Raw genomic sequence first — 22340 nt, forward strand, 5'->3', positions numbered from 1 at the left:
TTTGAGACGGAGTCTCGCTCTGTCGCCCAGGCTGGAGTGCAGTGGCATGATCTCGGCTCACTGCAAGCTCTGCCTCCCGGGTTCATGCCATTCTCCTGCTTCAGCCTCCCGAGTAGCTGGGACTACAGGCGCCTCCCACCACGTCCGGCTAATTTTTTTTTTTTTTTTTTTTGTATTCTTAGCAGAGATGGGGTTTCACCGTGTTAGCCAGGATGGTTTCGATCTCATGACCTCATGATCTGCCCGCGTTGGCCTCCCAAAGTGCTGGGATTACAGGCGTGAGCCACCACGCCCAGCAAATACTTTCTTTATAGGATAAAAATTCCCATATTAAGCCAAAAGACAATGCTGAAAATGGCATAACCCTGAAAGTCACTTTCGGCCAAGGCCCATTGTCCCCATTGTTACTTTCATTGTGACAATAGTGTGGTGGGCAAGGAGGGAGGCCAGAGTCCGGTGGGAACTAGGTTTTAGGAGGAGGTATTTGAAGAATGTGTAGTGAGGCAGGGGGCTGGTGCGGTCAGAAGGGCCACCTCTAATTTCTGCCTTGCATTGGTGACTAGATCTGCACTTTCTGGAACTCCCAGAGAAGTTTGCTTGTGCCTTTGAGGGCAGGTACAGGGCCTGCCTTATCCAGGTAGCCCTGGGGAGGGTGTCCAGGGCAGTAGGGAGGGGCTGAGGGGAGGCTTACCTCTGACACAAGACCTGGGTACAGCAAGGGCATGCAGTAGCATGATCAAAGTCCCCCCAGAGTGGTCCGGGCAGCATCTCTGGTTGGGCCAGAGCTGGGCAGGTGGGGACCTGTGTTTCCCTCGCGGGGAGGCAGCCTCCCCTTCCCCTTCTGTGACGCCCTGTAACAAGGCCTACCTCGGGTTTTCAGAAGGGCCAAATGCGAGGACATGTACAATACCAGCTCCGCACCTGACACCTAGTAAACAGTGAACGTAGCTGTTGCTATTATAACAAATACCTGTTCCCTGTGGAAAATGGTTAAATGCCAACTTATGCTTTTAAATGTCTATAGGGAAACTAGTTTTATGGACATTATTTATTCTCATCTGCATTTGCAGTGTATCTCGGCCCGGCTGCTTCTAATTTTTTGCCATTATAAAACAGGGAACATGAGCATCTTGTGCAGGGTGGGGTTTTTGTTTTTTGTCTCACTGTAGCCTCGACCTCCCGGGCTCAGGTCATCCTCCTCCCTCAGTCTCCTGAGTAGCTGGGACCACAGGTGCGCGCCACCACAGCCGGCTAATTAATTTTACTTGTGGAGACGGTCTCCTACGTTGCCCAAGTTGGTCTCTAACTCCTCGGCTCAAGCGATCTTCGCGCCTTGGACTCCCACAGTGTTGGGATTACAACCGCGAGCCACTGTGCCCGGCTTTCTGCAAGTTCTTGATGACCGATGAGGGCCGGTGGGCCCTAACGCCAAGGGCCCTAACCCGGCTTCACGCTCCGCCCGGCCCGGCCCGGCCGTCCATACTTCCCTCCGGTGTCCACCAGGGGGCGAATGGGAGCCGCGAATAGGGTTCGACTACGCATGCGCACGCCGCTGGGAGCACGTGCGGAGGGCGGTGGGGCGGGAGGGTAAAGGTAGGAGGTGAGAGGTGAAGGGGCGGGCGCCCGGCGGCCAGTAGGGAGAGGGCGGGCGCCACGCACCGGACTGCGGGCCGAGAGCGCGCACGCCGCGCTCCGGCCCCACTGCCGCCCCCGTCGCCGCCGCCGCTGCCGCCGCAGCTTGGGAGTTGCTGCCACTACAGGTACCGTCACGCGGGTGCCCAGGGCGCCTGCCCGCGGGCCCCAGCTCGACCCCAGCCGCGCGGAGCTGGGAGTTCCGGAATGGGGGCCGCTAGGGGCGGGGGTGCGTGGGCATGGCGCTGTCCAGCAGCCGTGCGGGCCGGCCCTGGGAGACCGCAGGCCGGCAAGGAGGCAGGGCCGCTGCGTCCCCACCCCCAACCCGGCCGCGCCCCTGCACAGGCCGGCCCCTGGAGCTCCGCGTCTCCACCAGACCTCCGCTGGCCCCTGGTGTGACGGGGGGAGATGCGCGCCGTCGCATCCCCTGGCCTAGTTGCTCCGGGCGGCTGTTGTAGAACCTGCTTTGGTGCTGTCTGGGTTTTCCGGAGTGCGGGGGAGAGCATGTTCTGCACTTCTGCCTCTTTTGGAAGATCTTATTGAGAGACAACGCTAGCTGCTTTGCTGGTTTTGCTTGGTTTCTAGTTTTCCGTATTGCTTAAACCTCAACTTTGCTCACTAATATTGCTTCTGTTTACTTCTGAGTGGGTTTATGACCTCAGTATTAAACCGGCTTATAATGTCACGATAGCGTTGGTTGCAGGGAGCCCTGGATCCGGACTGTTTGAATCCCAGAAAGTTGTGCAGTTGGGAATGCGGAGGGGGTGGGGGGGCAGTGAGTCTCTGTGGGAGCTCTGGCAGGAGTCAGCCCCTGGTTCAGGTCGCTCACTGCTCCACCTTATATGGCAACAGTCGGAGCTAGGTGAATAAACTCTTTCTGGGGATTTTGTAATACTTATTGTGAAGCGGCCATAGAAAAGGTTTAGTGTTGTTAGCTTTGCGTGTGTTTCTTTTATTTGGCCAAAAATTTGTGGAGTTTGGTTATGCGGTGTCTTTATTGGCTTGCTGTCAGGTCAGGATATTGAGCAAAAGACTGACGCTTTTATTAGGGAGTCAGGGTCGAGGGTGTCTAGTTAGTGCTGTATCCATTTTAGGTGTTCCTCAGTGATGCCTAAAGACTTGTTTTTTGTTTGTTTGGAGACAGGGTCTCACTCTGTCTCCCAGGCTGGAGTGCAGTGGCGCGATCTTGGCTCACTGCAGCCTTGATTTCCGGGGCTCAGGTGATCCTCCCACCTCAGCCTCCCCAGTAGCTGGGACAACAGGTGTGTGCCACCACGCCCGGCTAATTTTTGTATTTTTTGTAGAGATGGGGGTCTTGTTGTGTTGCCCAGGCTGGTCTTTAACTCCTGGGCTCAAGCATTATACAGGCCTTGGTCTCCCAAAGTGTTGGTATTACAGGCGTGAGCCACCGTGCCCAGCCAAGACCTGTATCTTTTAAAATGTGTGTTAATGTAGTTTACATTTTAGGTGTTTTACACATTTGCAGTATTCCCACTGAGCACATGACGTAAAAAACACTATATAAATTTATTTAACACTGTATAAATATATTTCCATATTTATTCTTTTGGTCATAAATTGAAATGGAAATAATTAGGCTTTTTAAATTTATTATGAACTGATCTGATGTTTGAATGCTCTCTGTTTTCTTTCTTTCTTTTTTTTTTTTTTTGAGATGGAGTCTCGCTCTGTCGCTCAGGCTGGAGTGCAGTGGCGCCATCTCGGCTCACTGCACCCTCCGCTTCCCGGGTTCAAGCGATTCTCCTGCCTCAGCCTCCCGAGTAGCTGGGACTACAGGCGCCCGCCACCATGCCCGGCTACTTTTTTGTATTTTTAGTAGAGACGGGGTTTCACCGTGTTAGCCAGGATGGTCTGTATCTCCTGACCTCATGATCCGCCCGCCTCGGCCTCCCAAAGTGCTGGGATTACAGGCGTGAGCCACCGCGCCTGGCTTGAATGCTCTCTCTTTTCTTTTGCTGTTGCCGCAAAAACAGCCCCTCTCTAGAGATCTCCATGGACTTTATAATGACTGGTTTGGGGCCCTTTCCCCGTTCCCTCAGTCACTGTCATTAGGTGGGTAAAAAGTTTACTCCAAGTTTATTACTAGAAAAATGGAGGCATATGCGATTCAGGAATTAAACTAAAAAAGGAAAGAAAATGGAGGCATAAAGATTGTGATTTGCCTGAGGTCGTATATGAACAAATCAACTACCCAGTTGGGAAAGGAACCGTGCTTGTGGGCGTCACTGCATGTATGTATATTAACATTTGGTGGTAGACTTTAGGGATGTTTTCTCTCTCAGAATCTAGCCATGCATGTGAATAGGCCTCAGGGATCCTGGAATGACAGGTGCATGTGCTGTTTGCTTACTCTCACCATTGGTGGTTGCCAGTGTTTTACTGGCTCTGACAGGTACTTCATATACAGTTTGTGTCATCACCCCCGTTGAACAGATGAGAGTACTCCTCACAGAGAAGCTGGGTTCTTACAAGGTCACCCAGCTTGTCAAGGGTGGATCATCCTTCAAACCAGGCCTGCTACACCTCTGCCACCTGAGCTCCTTCCGTTAGAACCGGCTACCTTACTGAGTTGGCTAAAGAAACAAGGTTCAGGTGTCGTCTTTTGCCACTCAGAGTAATAATTCTGGGTGATATCGAGTGCTTGTGCTGTTTAGGCAGTGTCCTAGGTACTGTAATATTAGCTTATCTCACTTAGTTTTCATAATAACCAGATGAGATAACACTGTTATCACCCCCTTTACGGAGGGTTTTAGAAAAGTTATTTGACTGGCCCTGGGTCACCTAGCGAATTAGAGACAGAGTGTGTGTGCAAACTGAGGTTTGGCTGAGAAAAGAGTCCATCCTTTTATGCTGTTCTTGTACCTGCTGGCTTCCACAGTCTGTTTTTTTTTTTTTTGAGATGGAGTTTCGCTCTTCTTGCCCAGGCTGGAGTGCAATGGCATGATCTCAGCTCACGGCAACCTCCGCCTCCCAGGTTCAAGCAATTCTCCTGCCTCAGGCTCCTGAGTAGCTGGGATTACAGGCACGTGCTACCATGCCTGGCTAATTTTGTATTTTTAGTAGAGGCGAGGTTTCTCCATGTTGGTCAGGCTGGTCTCAGACTCCCAATCTCTAGTGATCCACCTGCCTCGGCCTCCCAAAGTGCTGGGATTACAGGCGTGAGCCACTGCCCCCAGCCCACAGTCTTTTCTGTTGCTCATTGGCAGGTAAGGGGAGTGGAAGAAGGTGGTAGGGGTGGTGGGAGGAAACCAGCATCACTGACTCGAGTGTGGGGATGGTGGAACTCAGCAAGAAGGTGACAGCAGTTAACCACTGCCATTTGACAGCTTCTGCTTAAGCAGTCAAGGGCACTAACCTAGAATGGTTGCAGGGATGCTAAATCATAAGCTTTGCAGTGGGGTCCAAAGTTGGTGTGTAAGCATAAAGATGCACGTGGATCTCAGGAAAAATAAAAACTGATTTTCCTGTTTATTTCAGCCTCATTTATATATTTATTTATTTATTGAGATGGAGTCTCACTCAATCTGTTGCCCAGGCTGGAGTGCATTGATGCTATCTTGGTTTACTGCAATCTTGGTCTCCTGCCTCAGCCTCCCGAGTAGCTGGGATTACAGGTGTGTGCCACCATGCCTGACTAATTTTTGTATTTTTAGTAGAGATGGGGTTTCACCATATTGGTTAGGCTGGTCTCAAACTCCTGGCATCAAGTGATCCACCCACTTTAACCTCCCAAAGTGCTGGGATTACAGGCATGAGCCACCATAATAATTTTTATTATGTACTTTATAATGTACACTGTATTATCACTGTAGTACATATATATAATTTATATGTAAGTGTACATGTATTGGGAGCATAAACTTGAATTTTTGTTGTTGGGCATTCATGGTCAAAACGTTTGGGAACCAGTGGTTTATCTGATATTTAGCATTTTCAGAAAGCATAAAATATACAAGGTGTTGGCCAGGCGCAGTGGCTCATGCCTGTAATCTCAGTACTTTGGGAGGCCAAGGTGGGTGGATCACCTGAGGTCAGGAGCTCGAGACCAGCCTGACCAACATGTGTGAAACCCCGTCTCCACTATAAATAGAAAAGTTAGTCAGGTGTGGTGGCATGTGCCTGCAGTCCCAGCTACTCAGGAGGCTGAGGCAGGAGAATCGCTTGAACCCGGGAGGCGGAGGTTGCAGTGAGCCGAGATCCCACCACTGCACTCCAGTCTGGGCAACAACAAGAGCAAGACTCCATCTTAAAAAAAAAAAAAAAAGAAAAAGAAAAAAATTGCAGTCACTAATGTGGAAGAGGTCTTTGTGTCTCAAACATAGCACCTGTCTTAAATTTGAAGCTATAGTGACCAGTAATGGTCCCTTAGACAAATCTAGATGTTAAAATTTTGTTGAACCTCTCCTGCCTTAAACATCTTAATTTTGGTTGGAGGCCAGAGGGACTCAAATAATCAGTTCACACAAATAAGACAATTATAGTGGTTGTATTTATACCATTCCCCAACTTCAGAGTATTTTCAAATCATCTAAATATTGAAATTTCAAATACGTTGATTTTTAAATAATTTTACAAGTGAGACTTGGTTTTCTTCATTTCATTCCACCGCATTCCTAATTGTTAAAATATCTTGCCGGGCGCAGTGGCTCACGCCTGTAATCCCAGCACTTTGGGAGGCTGAGACGCGCGGATCACCTGAGGTGGGGAGTTCGAGACCAGCCTGACCAACATGGAGAAACCACGTTTCTACTAAAAATACAAAATTAGCCGGGCGTGGTGGTGCATGCCTGTAGTCCCAGCTACTTGGGAGGCTGAGGCAGGAGAATCACTTGAACCCGGGAGGCAGAGGTTGCAGTGAGCCGAGATTGCGCCATTGCACTCCAGCCTGGGCAACGAGCGAAACTCCATCTCAAAAAAAATAAAAATAAAAAAAATTAATAAAATAAAACAGTTAATACAATATCTTATTTCCCAGCTTATTTTACAGTTGAATAGATTAGTTTTTGTTTAGTTTTTTATTTATTTTTTTGTTTGTTTGTTTTGAGGCAGGGTCTTGCTCTGTCACCCAAGGCTGTAGTGCAGTGGCATGATCATAGCTCACTGCGGCTTCAGTCTCCTGGGCTCAAGAGATTCCCCCCCTCAAGCTTCCCAAGTAGCTGGGACTACAGGCGCATGTCACCACTCCTGGCTAATTTAAATTTTTTTTTTTTTTTTTTTTTGAGGCAGAGTCTTGCTCTGTTGCCCAGGCTGGAGTGCAGTGGTGTGATCTCGGTTCACTGCAAGCTCTGCCTTCCGGGTTCACGCCATTCTCCTGCCTCAGCCTCCCAAGTAGCTGGGACTACAGTTGCCCACCACCACGCCCGGCTAATTGTTTGTATTTTTTAGTACAGATGGGGTTTCACTGTGTTAGCCAGGATAGTCTCGATCTCCTGACCTTGTGATCTGCCCGCCTCGGCCTCCCAAAGTGCTGGGATTATAGGCGTGAGCCACCGCGCCTGGCCTTAAAAATTTTTTGTAGAGACAGGGCCTCAACTATGTTGCCCAGGCTGGTAGAGTTTGTGTTTTTTTTTTTTTTTCCAGGACAAGAGTTTTGCTCTTGTTGCCCAGGCTGGAGGGCAATGGCGCGATGGCTCACTGCAACCTCTGCTTCCTGGGTTCAAGCGATTCTCCTTCCTCAACCTCCTTAGTAGCTGTGATTACAGGTGCCCGCCACCATGCCCAGCTAAATTTTTTTGTATTTTTAGTAGAGAGTGTTTCTGCATGTTGGCCTTGCTGGTCTTGAACTCCTGACCTTAGGTGATCCGCCCACCTTGGCCTCCCAAAGTGCTGGGATTACAGGCATGAACCACTGCGCCTGGCCGAGTTTGTTTTTAATTCAAGTCATCCTTGTTGCAAAATTAATAGGTAAGTGCAAAAAACCCACAAAGTTAAATTGTAACCCCATCGGTAACCACTATCAGGCTTCTTAGGCTTTTTCTCATGCTTTCTTGCTCAGTTGTTCTCTGTCTTATAATGGGATCAGAATGTTTTGTATTCATTTTCTACATTATATTGTGAGACTCTTTTTGTGGGAAAAACTGCTTGACATTTTTGGTTTTTTGAACGTAAAATCTCATTTATTTTTATGTTTTCCAATAATTTTCTCCATTGAGCAGCCTTGTTCAGCCCAGCTTGCTGCATTTGGCTGTGGGCTTGCATTGCACCTTTTGGAAGGCTGGGCTGTCACTCACCAGGTCTCCAGTCATAGGCAGTAGTTTCCCACTCTCATGATCTGCCCCAAGCTGGCCTACCTAGTTAACCCTTCCTCCCTCTGAAAGGTCATGTTCATGCTGCCTCATCTCCATGTTATGATTAGGTCCCTTCTTTCAGGCCTGAGCCCTGGTAGAGTTTGACAGTGATGTGCATTTGTCACCTCCAGAGACAGTGACTATTAGAGACATATTTAGCAGGCAGTTGAGAATGTTGCATTTCATGTTCTTGCCAGGAAGGAGAATCTTGAATTCAACTCCCAAAAGCCACAGCTGAGCTCAGCTGTGGAAAGAATATCCATTGAATTGTGCTTGAAGGTGCTTTAGTGTACCTATTTCACATCTGCAGTGTTTTGTCTTTTGGTGAAGCTAGATCATGAGAAAGCACAATTCTGGCCCTTCTTCCAGTTGTTTTCACTCAACTCATTTTGCATGGCCCCGTCAGTTTATATTGCAGTCTGTATCAGAAGTTCCCAAGGAAACCTCTGAGGCTGCTGAGAAATTTCCTTCAGGTTGAGTGACTGGGATCACTATACCTCTAAGTATACTGGAACTATGTTGATGTTTTCCTCTCTCTGCCTTGGCCACTAGGAAGCTCAGAGTCAGGTTTGTATCCAGGGTCTTCCAGCTTGCACTTAGTGTATTAATCTTCTAGGTTGTTTTTAATGGTTTCTGCTCTTTGTCTCAGGTTTTACTATAAAATACATAACACATTTCCTTCCTGTTCTAAATATTACTGTGATCATATTCTTATAGCCAAATCTTTGTTCTCATTCTTATTTTCTTTTATTTTTTATACTATTGAATCCCTCTGAGCCTTGCCTTTCCCTGCCTCCTCCTCTGTACTCATTTTTGCCAAAATTTATAAGGGGATAAATTCTTGAAAAGCTTTGCACATTTTGAAGACTTGTTTGTTTTTTAATATTTATTATAGTAAAACTCAAATATACATTCAAAAAGAGAGCAATAAGCCGATGTGTGCCTATCACTCAGTTACGTCTGTCACTTAGTCATTAGCTTGGGGACACTCTTCTTTCATCTATATCCTTTAATCCTCATTATACTTTTTTTTGGGGGGGAGAAGTTTATTAATTGATAGGTGTTACTTTGGGCTTTGGGGTAAATGAGGAGGGAGCTAACTAGTATGCTGGGGAACTGGTAAGGTTTTTTTTTTTGTTTTTTTTTTTTGAGACAGAGTCTTGCTCTTGTCGCCCACGCTGGAGTGCAGTGGTGCGATCTCAGCTCACTGTAACCTTCGCCCCCCGGGTTCAAGCGATTCTCCTGCCTCAGCCTCCCAAGTAGCTGGGATTACAGGCACCTGCCACCATGCCTGGCTAATTTTTGTACTTTTAGTAGATGGGATTTCACCATGTTGGCCAAGCTGGTCTTGAACTCCTGACCTCTGGTGATCTGCCTGCCTCGGCCTCCCATAGTGTTGGGGTTACAGGCGTGAGCCACTGCGCCCCGCCAAGGTTCTTTTCTTTGGGATCCTTTCCTGTCCTTAGAGAAGACCCTTTAGCTTTCTGCCTGAGGAGCTGATGCCTAGTTGTCAGGCTTTCTTCTTGCCAAGATAAGGGTGTTAACTCCTGTGTACAGACGTTCCCTTAATCCTTTTTACCAGTCCCACATCTCACTACAGCCCTATGCTATACCTGGGTTTCTCCATCCCAAGCCCCTTTAGGGTCTCTAGTGCCAATCTTCTTCTTCATTGGCTGTGTCTCCTAGGTTCTTTTTCATTTTTCCCAACGGTGATGCACTTACTGAGCAGATGCAGTAATCTTCTTACCTGATCCTACATATAACCATTGGCCTAAATGTATGATGGTTTGCTAACATCAGCAATAAGACTGGTAGTGGGGTAAAAAACAAGTTCTCTTAAGGCTAGGTCTTGATCCCCTGTTCTAAGCTGACCAACTTAATCTGAAAATAATTTGCAGCATGTAAATGTTTTAGGATTACAGCCATCTGTATACACACTTAAAAGTAGTTTTGCTACCATTACCTTAGTCTAAGAGTCACCTAAGAATGCCAAACGTTATTTTGTTCGAATGCCATGGTTATTTTAATTTAAAAGCATTTCTTTCAAAGCCGCTTCTCTCTTCACAACAGTAGAGCTCTGGCAGTGAACTAAGAGGTCAAGGATTCAGTGAAACTGTGGCTAATTTCTAGTTCCAATCTGGGAGCTCTCTTTGCACTATGATCAAAATGGAGTCTTGCCAGCTGCCCAGGGTAATAGCCTTGCAGGTCTCTTCCTTGTTGAGCAATGAATATAAGTTCCACATGGCTGGGGAGGCCTCACAATCATGGCAGAAGGTGAAAGAGGAGCAAAGGCATGTCTTACATGGTGGCAGGCAAGCCTCTTCTCATTATACTTTTAAAATTATTTGGTGGCCGGGTGCAGTGGCTCATGCCTGTAATGCCAGCACTTTGGGAGGCCAAGGTGGGTGACTTACTTGAGGTCAGAAGTTCAAGACCAGCCTGGCCAACATGGTGAAACCTTGCCTGTACTAAAAATACAAAAATTAGCAGGGGCATGGTGGCACACACCTGTAATTCCAGCTACTCAGGAAGCTGAGGAAGAATTGTTTGGACCCAGAGGTGGAGGTTGCAGTGAGCCAGGATTGCGTCACAGCACTCCAGCCTGGGTGACTGAACAAGACTCTGTCTCAAAACAAACAAAAATTATTTGGTGATTTTTTTTTTTGAGATGGAGTCTCCTTGTCACTCAGGCTGGAGTGCAATGGCGTGGTCTCTGCTCACTGCAACCTTTGCCTCCCGGGTTCAAGCGATTCTTCTGTCTCAGCTTACCAAAGTAGCTGGGACTATAGGCATGTGCCACCACACCTGGCTAATTTTTGTATTTTTTGTAGAGATGGGGTTTCACCATGTTGGCCAGGCTGGTCTTGAACTCCTGACCTCAAGTGATCTACCCGCCTTGGCCTCCCAAAGTGCTGGGATTGCAGGCATGACCCAGCGTGCCTGGCCCATTTTAACCATTTTTAAGTGTACTATTTAGTGACATTAAATGTATTCACATTGTTATGCAACCATCATCACTATCCATTTCCAGAATGTTTTCATTATTCTACATAGAAACTATCTATCCGGGAGCCATATGTAGAAAGCTGAAACTGGATCCCTTCCTTACACCTTATACAAAAATCAATTCAAGATGGATTAAAGACTTAAATGTTAGACCTAAAACCATAAAAACCCTAGAAGAAAACCTAGGCAATACCATTCAGGCCATAGGCATGGGCAAGGACTTCATGACTAAAACACCAAAAGCAATGGCAACAAAAGCCAAAATTGACAAATGGGATCTAATTAAACTAAAGAGCTTCTACACAGCAAAAGAAACTACCATCAGAGTGAACAGGCAACCTACAGAATGGGAGAAAATTTTTACGATCTACCCATCTGACAAAGGGCTAATACCCAGAATCTACAAAGAACTTAAACAAATTTACAAGAAAAAATCAAACAACTCCATCAAAAAGTGGGGGAAGGATATGAATAGACACTTCTCAAAAGAAGACATTTATGCAGCCAACAGACACATGAAAAAATGCTCATCGTCACTGGCCATCAGAGAAATGCAAATCAAAACCACAACGAGATACCCTCACAGCAGTTAGAATGGTGATCATTAAAAGGTCAGGAAACAACAGGTGCTGGAGAGGATGTGGAGAAATAGGAACACTTTTACACTGTTGGTGGGACTGTAAACTAGTTCAACCATTGTGGAAGACAGTGTGGCAATTCCTCAGGGATCTAGAACTAGAAATACCATTTGACCCAGCCATCCCATTACTGGGCATATATTCATATATAAATCATGCTACTACAAAGACAGATGCACACATATGTTTATTGCGGCACTATTCACAATAGCAAAGACTTGGAACCAACCCAAATGTCCAACAACGATAGACTGGATTAAGAAAATGTGGCACATATACACCATGGAATACTATGCAGCCATAAAAAAGGATGAGTTCATGTCCTTTATAGGGACATGGATGAAGCTGGAAACCATCATTCTGAGCAAACTCGCAAGGACAGAAAACCAAACACCGCATGTTCTCACTCATAGGTGGGAATTGAACAATGAGAACACATGGACACAGGGGAACATCACATACCAGGGCCTGCCGGGGGATCGGGGGAGGGGGGAGAGATAGCATTAGGAGATATACACAATGTAAATGACGAGTTAATGGGTGCAGCACACCAACATGGCACATGTATACATATGTAACAAACTTGCATGTTGTGCACATGTACCCTAGGGCCAGTGGGTGGGAATTGGTATCTCATTGTGATTTCGATTTGCATTTTCTAAGGAATATTGATGTTGAGCAATTTTTCATTTGTTGATTGGCCATTTGTATATCTTCTTTTTTGTTGTTGTTTGGATTTTTTTTTTTTTTTTTTTTTTTTTTTGACAGGGTCTTCTTGCTCTGTTGCCCAGACTGCAGTGGCACAATCACAGTTGACTGCAGCCTCAAGCCTCTGGTCCCAAGTGATCCTCCCACCTCAGTCTTCCAAGTAGCTGGGACTACAGGCATGTGCCCCCATGCCTAGTTAATATTCATATTTTTTGTAGAGATGGGATTTCACCATGTTGCCTAGGCTGGCCTTGAACTCCTGATTTCAAGTGACCCATCCACTTCAGCCTTCCAAAGTGGTGGAATTACAGGCATGAGCCACCCCACTGAGCCTGTATATCTTCTTTAGAGAAATGTTTATTCAAGTCCTTTTCTCGCTTTGAGTTGTTAATTGTTATTTTGTTGTTATTGTTGAGTTGTAGGAATTCTTTACAAATTCTGGATATTCAACCCTTGTTAGATATATGATTTGTGAATAGTTTCTCCTATTTTCTTGGTTAGCATTTCACTCTCTTTATTGTGTGATTTGCACAATTTTTGCCTTTTTTTTTTTTTTTTTTTTTTTTTTAAAGACAGAGTCTCCCTCAGTTACCCAGGGTGGAGTGCAGTGCTGCAGTGTTGGCTCATTGCAGCCTCCACTTCCTGGACTCAGGCAATCCTCCCACCTCAGCCTCTCAAGTAGCTGAAACTACAGGTGCACACCACCACGCCCGGCTGATTTTTTTTGTATTTTTTTTTTTTTGAAGCGATGGTGTCTTGCCATGTTGTCCAGGCTGGTCTCAAACTTCTGAGCTCAAGCAGTCCGCTTGCCTTGGCTTCCCAAAGTGCTGGGATTAAGGCGTGAACCACCACGCCCAGCCAAAAGTTTTTAATTTTTATGAATTCCAGTTTATCAATTTTTTTCTTTTGTTGCCTATACTTTTCAATCTTTGCTAAATTCAGCATCATGAAGATCTTTTTCTTATGTTTTCTTCTAAGGGCTTTATAGTTTTAGCTCTTCTTCTTTCATTTATTTCATCTATTTTGAGTTAATTTTTGTGTATAAGAGTCCAACTTCACTTTTGCATGTAACTATCCAGTTTTCCCAGTAGCATTTGTTGAAGAGACTGTCCTTTCCCCAGTGACTGGTCGTGGCACCTTTGTCAAAAATCAGTTGATCATATTTGTGAGAGTTTATTTTTGGGTTCTTTTTTTTTCTTCTTTTTCTTTTTATCAGGTTAGATGGGTAGTGCTGACATCATAACAAGATTCGAAAATGACTCATCTCACGTGTGTGAAACACCCAGGTATCATACTGATGAACTACGGAAGATCTGGGCTCTCTATTGTTTTATATGTCTGACCTTATGCCAGTACCACATTGTTTTGCTTACTGTAGCTTTATAGTAAGTTTTGAAATCAGGAAGTGTGAGTCCTCCAACTTAGTTCTTGTTTTTCAAGATTGTTTTGGCTATTCAGGGTTCCCCCTTTTTTCTTTGGACAAAATAATGGGAAGAATTTCTTTTTTTTTGTTTGTTTGTTTTTTGAGACAGAGTCTCACTCTGTTGTCAGGCCGGAGTGCAGTGGTGTGATCTCGGCTTACTGTAACCTCCACCTCCTGGGTTCAAGCGATTCTCCTGCCTCAGCCTCCTGAGTAGCTGGTATTACAGGCGCCTGCCACCATGCCCAGCTAAGTTTTGTATTTTTAGTAGAGACGGGGTTTCACCATGTTGGCCAAGATGGTCTCGATCTCTTGACCTCGTGACCCACCTGCCTTGGCTTCCCAAAGTGGTGGGATTACAGGCGTGAGCCACCGCAGCCAGGTTTTGTGTGTGTGTGTGTGTGTGTGTGTGTGTGTGTGTGTTTTACAAGTAAATGGAAAGAAATCCCACGTTCATGGATTGGAAGACAATTTTTTTTTTTTTTTTTTTTTTTTGAGACAGAGTCTTGCTCTGTCACCTAGGCTGGAATGCATTGGCACAGTCACTGCTCACTACAGCCTTGAGCTCCCAGGCTCAAGTGATCCTCCCACCTCAGGCTGCTAAGTAGGTGGGACTACAGGAACGTACTACTGTGCCTGGCTAAAAAATTTTTTGTAGAGATGGAGTCTCACTGTGTTGCCCAGGCTGGTCTTGAGGACTCCAGGGCTCAAACAGTCCTCCCCACTTGACCTCCCAAAGTGCTGGGTTTACAGGCATGGGCCACCGTGCCTGGCCAGCTGTTAGAATTTTGATAGGGATTGCATTGCATTTTGATAGGGATTGCATTTGTAGATAGCTTTGGATAACGTTGTCATTTAAAGGATATTGTCTTCCCAGCCTGGCCAACATGGTGAAACCCTGTCTCTACTAACAATACAAAAATTAGCCAGGTGTGGTGGTGTACACCTGTAATCCTGGTTACTCAGGAGGCTGATACAGGAGAATTGCTTGAACCTGGGAGGTGGAGATTGCAGTGAACCGAGATTGTGCCACTGCACTCCAGCCTGGGTGACAGAGCAAGACTGTCTAAAAAAAAAGAAAAAAAAAAAGAATATCATCTTCCAATCCATGAAAGTGGGAAAGTGGGATTTCTTTCCATTTATTTTATGTCTTTAATTTGTTTCAGCCATGTTTCAGTTTATGTCTTTTGTCTCCTTTGGTTAAATTTATTTGTAAGTATTTTATTCTTTTTGATGCTATTATAAATGGAATGTTTTCCTAATTTTGTTTTTAGATTGTTCACGTCAGTGAACAATAGAAATGCAACTGATTTTTGCATATTCATTTTCCATCCTACAACTTTGTTGAATTCATTTATTAGCTGTGTGTGTGTGTAATCTTTAGGGTTTTCTACATGTAAGATCATGTCGTTTAGGAACAGAAATAATTTTACTACTTCCTGTCCAGTTTAGATGCCTGGAGAGAAAGGGTAAATGAGGCAGTGAGAAGATTCTTGCTTAATTTCTCTGGCTAGAACTTTTCAGTACTGGATTAAATAGAAGTGGCACAAGTGGGCATCCTTGTCTTGTTCCTGATTTTAGGGGAAAAGCTTTTAGTCTTTCACCATCAAGTGTGATGTAAGCTGTGAGATTTTCATATATACCCCTTTATTATGTTGAGGATCTTGCCTTCTATTCCTATTTCACTGAGTGTTTTTTAATCAAAAAGTCATCTTGAATTTTGTTAAATGCTTTTTCTGCATCAGTTGGGATGATCATTGTGTTTTCCTCCTTCATTCTAGTAATGTGGCATATTACCTTAATTGATTTTTGTTAAACCATCCTTGCACTTTGGGAATAAATTCCACTTGTCATCTGAGATGTATTTTTAATATCTATTTAAAAAAAAAAAACACCCAAATCAGTCCCAGCCTGGGCAACATAGTGAGACCCTCATCTCTACAAAAAAATTTAAAAAGCCTGGTGCAGTGGCTCACGCCTGTAATCCCAGCACTTTGAGAGGCTGAGACGGGCGGATCACCTGAGGTCAGGAGTTCAAGACCAGCTTGACTAACATGGTGAAACCCCATCTCTACTAAAAATACAAAAATTAGCCGGGCATAGTGACAAGCGCCTGTAATCCCAGCTACTCGGGAGGCTAAGGCAGGAGAATCGCTTGAGCCTGGGAGGCGGAGGTTGCAGTGAGCTGAGATCATGCCACTGTACTGCAGTCTGGGTGACAGAGCGAGACTCTGTCTCAAATAAATAAATAAATATTAAAAAATAAAATAAATTAGCCAGATGTGGTGGCTCATGCCTGTAGTCCCAGCCAGTGTGAGAGGCTGAGATGGGAGGATCACTCGGGAGGTCGAGACCGCAGTGAGCCACAATTGTGCCACTGCATCCAGCCTGGGTGACAGAGTGAGACCGTATCTCAAAAATAAAACAAAAAACCAAAAAACTTACAAGTCAACAGATGCTTATTGAATTCTTCCTAGGTGTCAGACACTGTTAAAGTTCTGGGGATTCAGCAGTGAACAAGGCTAAGCCCCTGCTTTCTTTTAATTTTTAATTTTTTTTTTTTAGAGACAGTCTCACTTTGTCACTTAGGCTGCCAGGCTCGAGTGCAGTCATGCATTCTCAGCTCACTGCAACCTCTGCCTCCTGGGTTCAAGTTATTCTCATGCCTCAGTTTCCCATGTAGCTGGGATTACAGGCACTACCACACCTAGCTAATTTTTGTATTTTTAGTAGAGACAGGGTTTCACCATGTTGGCCAGGCTGGTCTCAAACTCCTGACCTCAAGTGATCCGCCTGCCTCTGCCTCCCAGAGTGCTGGGATTACAGGCGTGAGCCACCGTGCCCCGGCCCACTGGAGTGTTTTGAGCAGGGAAGTGACATTAGTGATTTGTGCTTTAGAAAGATGTATTGAGGATGGAATGAGGCAGGAATGAATAGAGGCATTCCTGCTGTCCCCATGGTCAGTGATGGGAGAGTAGCCAGGGAGACGATGATGGTTGGTCAGGTTGGGGATCTGACTTGGAGGTAAAACTGTTGTAACCAGCTGTTTCGGATGTGGGCCTGTTGTAGGATGTTTCCTAAACTTTTGCCCGAGGAATAAACAGGGTAGCTAGTGGTATAATTAACTGAGATGGCTGGGAAAGAACAGATACTGTGGGGAAATCAAGAGTTCTGTTTTTGGTCTTGTTAGATTTGAAGTGCTCATTAGGCATTTGAGTGGAGATACCAAGTGGAAATAGTGTAAATAAGGAGCTTAGGGGAGAGGCTTGAGAGGTGTGTATATGAGAGACATCAGCAAACAGATGAGACTTGGAGCCAGGAGTCAGGCTGAGAAGCCCTGGGGAGAAAGGGTAGATGAGGAAAGCTGGCCAGGAACAAAGCCTATAGGGAAGCAGGAAGGGAGGCTGAGAAGCACAACCTTCTAGGACACCAGTAGGGACATGATGTCATTCACAACTAGGAAATAAGTAGGCGTTTTTCTTTTTCTTTTTTTTTTTGAGACGGAGTTTCGCTCTTATTGCCCAGGCTGGGGTACGATGGCGCAATCTTGGCTCACGGCAACCTCTGCCTCCCAGGTTCAAGCGATTCTCCTGCCTCAGCCTCCTGAGTAGCTGGGATTACAGGCATGTGCCACCACGCCCGGCTGATTTTTTGTATTTTTAGTAGAGACGGGGTTTTGCCGTGTTAGCCAGGATGGTTGTAGGCGTTTCTCATTTCAGCCTAGTGTCTTCATAGTCAGCCCTTTCAGTGGCTGCTTCTGATGGTGTTTGATCATAAGTCATAACTCATCCATGAAGGTGTTTTACAGTCTGTCTTCAAGTTGGCAGGCCCTTAGATTGAAAGAATGGAAGCTTCACTGCGTGTGCCTTTACTACACAGATAGTTGATGGGGCAGAGGTTGTATAGCCGATGGGGCAGAGGCTGTCAGATGACTGTTTTACAGAAAAACCTTTGACAAGTTATATAGTGAACTAGTTAAAAGAAAAAGTTGATCTTCTAGCTAAGACAAAAGATTACAGTTTAGGAAGACAAAAAAGATGGATGGTGGTGATGGCTGCACAACAATATGAATGTACTTAATGTCACGGAACTGTACACTTAAAAGGGGTTAAAATGATGTTTATGTTAATAATTTTTTTTTACCACAAAATGAAGTATAATACTTTGTTACTGATTATAGTAAACATTTAAATCTGAGTGCCAGATTGGTTTTTTTTTGAGATGGGAGTCTCACTCTGTTGGCCAGGCTGGAGTACAGTGGCGTGATCTCAGCTCACTGCAACCTCTGCCTCCTGGGTTTAAGTGGTTCTCCTGTCTCAGCCTCCCAAGTAGCTGGGATTATAGGTGCCTGTCACCACGCTTGACTAATTTTTGTATTTTTAGTAGAGATGGGGTTTCACCATGTTGCTCAGGCTGGTCTCGAACTCCTGACCTGAAGTGATCTGTCTGCCTCGGCCTCCCAGAGTCCTAGGATTATAAGAGTGAGCCACTGTGCCTGGCCTAGACTGCTCTTAAATAGGTTAAAACAAATTATTTTGTTGGGAGGTGCTGGGGAATCAACTCTGTCATGGAAATGTTCCCCAGGCTGGGAGTTGGAACCAGATTATTGACTGTTGTCATTTGCTACATGACCTGGGTCATCTGGCATGACCTTCCCTAAGCCTCAGTTTCTTCCTTACCAATAGGATATTGTGTTGGAGGATCCCATCTCTCCTAGCTCTGAAATCTGGTAGCTTTCTGTTCCTTTTCCTATATAAATGTCTGGAAGGCAAGCAAGTTCCAGTCTGAGAAGTGACTGTGAACATTGGAAGAATTGTGTGGTCCCAGTGCATATCACAGTCCACAGCTGTCCTGTTAGCTGGAAAGTTTTACTTAGTACCAGCTTATAGATATGAAAAAGAAGCAATTGAAACTTACAGCAGGCCTTACAATTTGAGATGGAAACAAAATCTTTTTTAGACTTTGACCAGATATTTGGGAATGAGCACCATGTAGATGTGATTTGTATCTGTGAGGCTTCACACATTGTGACTTGACAGGAACCCACAGCACTTAGGTTTGTGAGCCCAGAGTACCACCCTTTGCCTTCAAGAGTGTGGAGGGAGTCTTAGGGCCAGCGCTGAGCAGGATGAAAGGCTCTTAGAAGCTGGTGGACATGAAGGGGGTACAGAGGGGAGGCTCTCCTGGGAGATAAGGTGGTGGAAGGGGCTGGTGAAGTCTGGCATGCTGGAGAGAGCTCTAGGGGCTCCTGGACCCTCACCCCAAGGAAAAGAGGCCCAGGTGAGCCTCATCTCTTGGCTTTCTTCTTTGCCACTTTTCCCCTCACAAACTCCTCCCCTCTTTGCACTGTGTTTGGAGCCATCTTCCATGCAACGTTTATATTAAGAGTTCTTGCTGGGCGCAGTGGCTCATGCCTGTAATCCCAGCACTTTGGGAGGTCGAGGTGGGTGGATCACGAGTTCAGGAGTTCAAGACCAGCCTGGCCAAGATGGCGAAACCCCATATCTACTAAAAATACGAAAATTAGCTGGGCACAGTGGCAGGCACCTGTAATCCCAGCTACTTGGCAGGCTGAGGCAGGAGAATCACTTGAACCTGGGGGCGGGGGCAGAGGTTGCAGTGAGCTGAGATTGTGCCACTGCACTTCAGCCTGGGGGACAGAGTGAGACTCCGTCTCAAAAAAAAAAAAAAAAAAAGCAACCAAAAAAAGAGTTCTTGAAGTGTTGCAGGAAGTCAGGGACCCCGAACGGAGGGACTGAGGGACTGGCTGGAGCCACGGCAGAGGAACATAAATTGCGAAGATTTCATTTTAATATGGACATATATCAGTTCCCAAAATTAATACTTTTGTAATTTCTTATGCCTTTCTTTACTTCAAGCTCTGAACATAAATTGTGAAGATTTCCTTTTAATATTGACATTTATCAGTTCCCAAAATTAATACTTTTATAATTTCTTACACTTGTCTTTAATCTCTCAATCCTGTTATCTTTGTAAGCTGAGGATGTACATCACCTCAGGACCACTATTGTGTTAGCTGTACAAATTGATTGTAAAACGTGTGTTTGAACAATATGAAATCAGTACACCTTGAAAAAGAACAGAATAACAGCGATTTTAGGGAACAAGGAAAGACAACCATAACGTCTGACTGCCTGTGGGGTCTGGCAGAATAGAGCCATATTTTTCTTCTTGCAGAGAGCCTATAAATGGATGTGCAAGTAGGGAAGATATCACTAAATTCTTTTCCTAGCAAGGAATATTAATAATTAAGACCCTGGGAAAGGAATGCATTCCTCGGGGGAGGTCTATAAATGGCTGCTGTGGGAGTGTCTGTCTTACGTGGTTGAGATAAGGACTGAAATACGCCCTGGTCTCCTGTAGTACCCTCAGGCTTACTAGGATTGGGAAACCCCACCCTGGTAAATTTGAGGTCAGACCGGTTCTCTGCTCTTGAACCCTATTTCTGTTGTTTAAGATGTTTATCAAGACAATATGTGCACAGGTGAACATGGACCCTTATCAGTAGTTCTGAATTTGCCTTTGTCCTGTTTCCTCAGAAGCATGTGATCTTCGTTCTCTTTTTTGCCCTTTGAAGCATGTAATCTTGTGACCTACTCCCTGTTCTTGCACCCCCTCCCCTTTTGAAATCCTTAATAAAACTTGCTGGTTTTGTGGCTCAGGTGGGCATCACAGTCCTACCGATATGTGACGTCACTCCTGGAGGCCCAGCTGTAAAATTCCTCTCTTTGTACTGTTTCTCCTTATTTCTCAGATGGCCAACACTTACAGAAAATAGAACCTATTTTGAAATATTGGGGGTGGATTCCCCCGATGTTGAAGTAGTAATACAGTGAGACTCATCACATCTCCCATTTTGGGATTTGATTGTATAAAACTGTCAAGAGCTTTGATGCCCTCCAGCAAAGCACACTTCTTGCAGGAAATCAGGCAAAGGTCTTTAGCCTGCGTGGCCTGATATGCTCATGTGTAGCTGGTGGCAGGAGGCTGGTCCTGGCTGTGCTCCTACAAGTACCTGCTGGAGCCGAGGCTGAGGACACTCTGTCCATGGGCCAAGAGTCTCATTGTGTGAAATGACAAGGCTGCCCCCATGGGCTCTCAAGTTGTTTCTAGCTTTAAAACGGATTCTTGGCTGGGTACGGTGGCTCACACCTGTAATCCCAGTACTTTGGGAGGCCAAGGTGGGCAGATCACCTGAGGTCAGGAGTTTGAAACCAGCCTGACCAACATGGTGGAACCCTGTCTCTACTAAAAATAAAAAATTAGCCGGGCATTGTGGCACATGCCGGTAATCCCAGCTACTTGTGAGGCTGAGGCAAGAGAATCGCTTGAACCCAGGAGGCCGAGGTTGTAGTGAGCTGAGATCACGCCGTTGCACGTCAGCCTGGGCAACAAGAGCAAAACTCTGTCTCAAAATAAATAAATAAATAAAAATAAAACTGATTCTTAGCAGCAGCAGTTCAGTCCCTTTGTTAGTCATTCCTGACCAGGTCAAGAGGGAGTAAGAATGTAGGTAACTGGCACTGTGGAAGAAAATCTTTCATAGGTTTGTTGATGTTCTATTGTGAAGAGGGTTGACATTATGCACGTGGTTATTTGTGACAACCATTACAACCAACTAATATAATTTGGTCTTCCTTCAATTTGGGTGTTGCTGTGCCATCCCAACAATTACTCTAAAATGTGCCAGTACTCATCTTCTTGAATATGTGTGTTTTTAGGCTTTAAATTCTCTGAAATCAGCTTTCGTTCATTAACTGAAATTCCTTTATTTTTTCAATACTATTTATTATTATTTTTTTGAGACAGAGTTTCCCTCCTGTTGCCCAGGCTGGAGTGCAGTGGTACGATCTCAGCTCACTGCAACCTTTGCCTCCAGGGTTCAAGAGATTCTCCTGCCTCAGCCTCCTGAGTAGCTGGGATTACAGGCGCGTGCCACCACGCCCAGCTAATTTTTGTATTTTGAGTAGAGACGGGGTTTCACTGTGTTGGCCAGGCTGGTCTTGAACTCCTGACCTCGTGATCCACCTGCCTCAGCCTCCCAAAGTGCTGGGATTACAGGCATGAGCCACCGCGCCTGGCCACGCCCTGCTAATTTTTGTATTTTTAGTAGAGGCGGGGTTTCACCATGTTGGCCAGGCTGGTCTCGAACTCCAGACCTCAGGTGATCTGCCCACCTCAGCCTCCCAAAGTGCTGGGATTACAGGCGTGAGCCACCGTGCCCGACCTTTTTTCAATACTATTAACTTGATCTGCTGAAAATTCTCCCAGGTTACTGGCTAATTTTGAAGCTTAGAGAAGCAATTTTCTCTTATTTATTTATTTAATTTATTTATTTATTTTTTTATTTTTTTTTTTTTTTAATTTTTTTTTTTCCTGTCCCTCCCGACTCTTCTTGTTTTTTCCTGGAATCCTCAGCCCTGGCTACTACTAGCAGTCACAGTGTAATCCTGAGGGAAGACAAGATAAGAAGAAAGCCAGAACATAGAGTGGGGCCAAAGAAAGTATTTCACAAAGGAAGCCTTGATCAAACTGTGCTTGAGGCCCACACACCTTTGGAATTTTCCATGTGAGCCAATACATTTCCTTCATTTCACAATTGAATTT

At 45.3% G+C, this 22340-nt stretch overlaps 1 protein-coding gene and 1 pseudogene across 3 annotated transcripts in view; one reads left to right on the top strand and one right to left on the bottom strand.

The window, feature by feature from the left end:
* The first annotated feature begins 2161 nt into the window (after nt 1-2161).
* SCAP (SREBF chaperone) overlaps nt 2162-22340 on the top strand; it is a 72465-nt gene continuing 52286 nt past the window's right edge. For 2 of the 3 annotated variants that reach the window (XM_030811912.1, XM_030811913.1), the window contains exon 1: nt 2164-2494. The gene's annotated coding sequence lies outside the window, so the exon portion shown is untranslated. Of the gene's footprint in view, nt 2495-22340 lie in introns of all 3 variants that reach the window. The other variant, XM_030811914.1, reaches the window with a different exon arrangement.
* Nucleotides 13508-13605, bottom strand: LOC115834999 (annotated as a pseudogene).

The sequence above is a fragment of the Nomascus leucogenys genome, chromosome 4 (genome assembly GCF_006542625.1).
Source record: "Nomascus leucogenys isolate Asia chromosome 4, Asia_NLE_v1, whole genome shotgun sequence".
Classification (NCBI taxonomy): Eukaryota; Metazoa; Chordata; class Mammalia; order Primates; family Hylobatidae; genus Nomascus; species Nomascus leucogenys.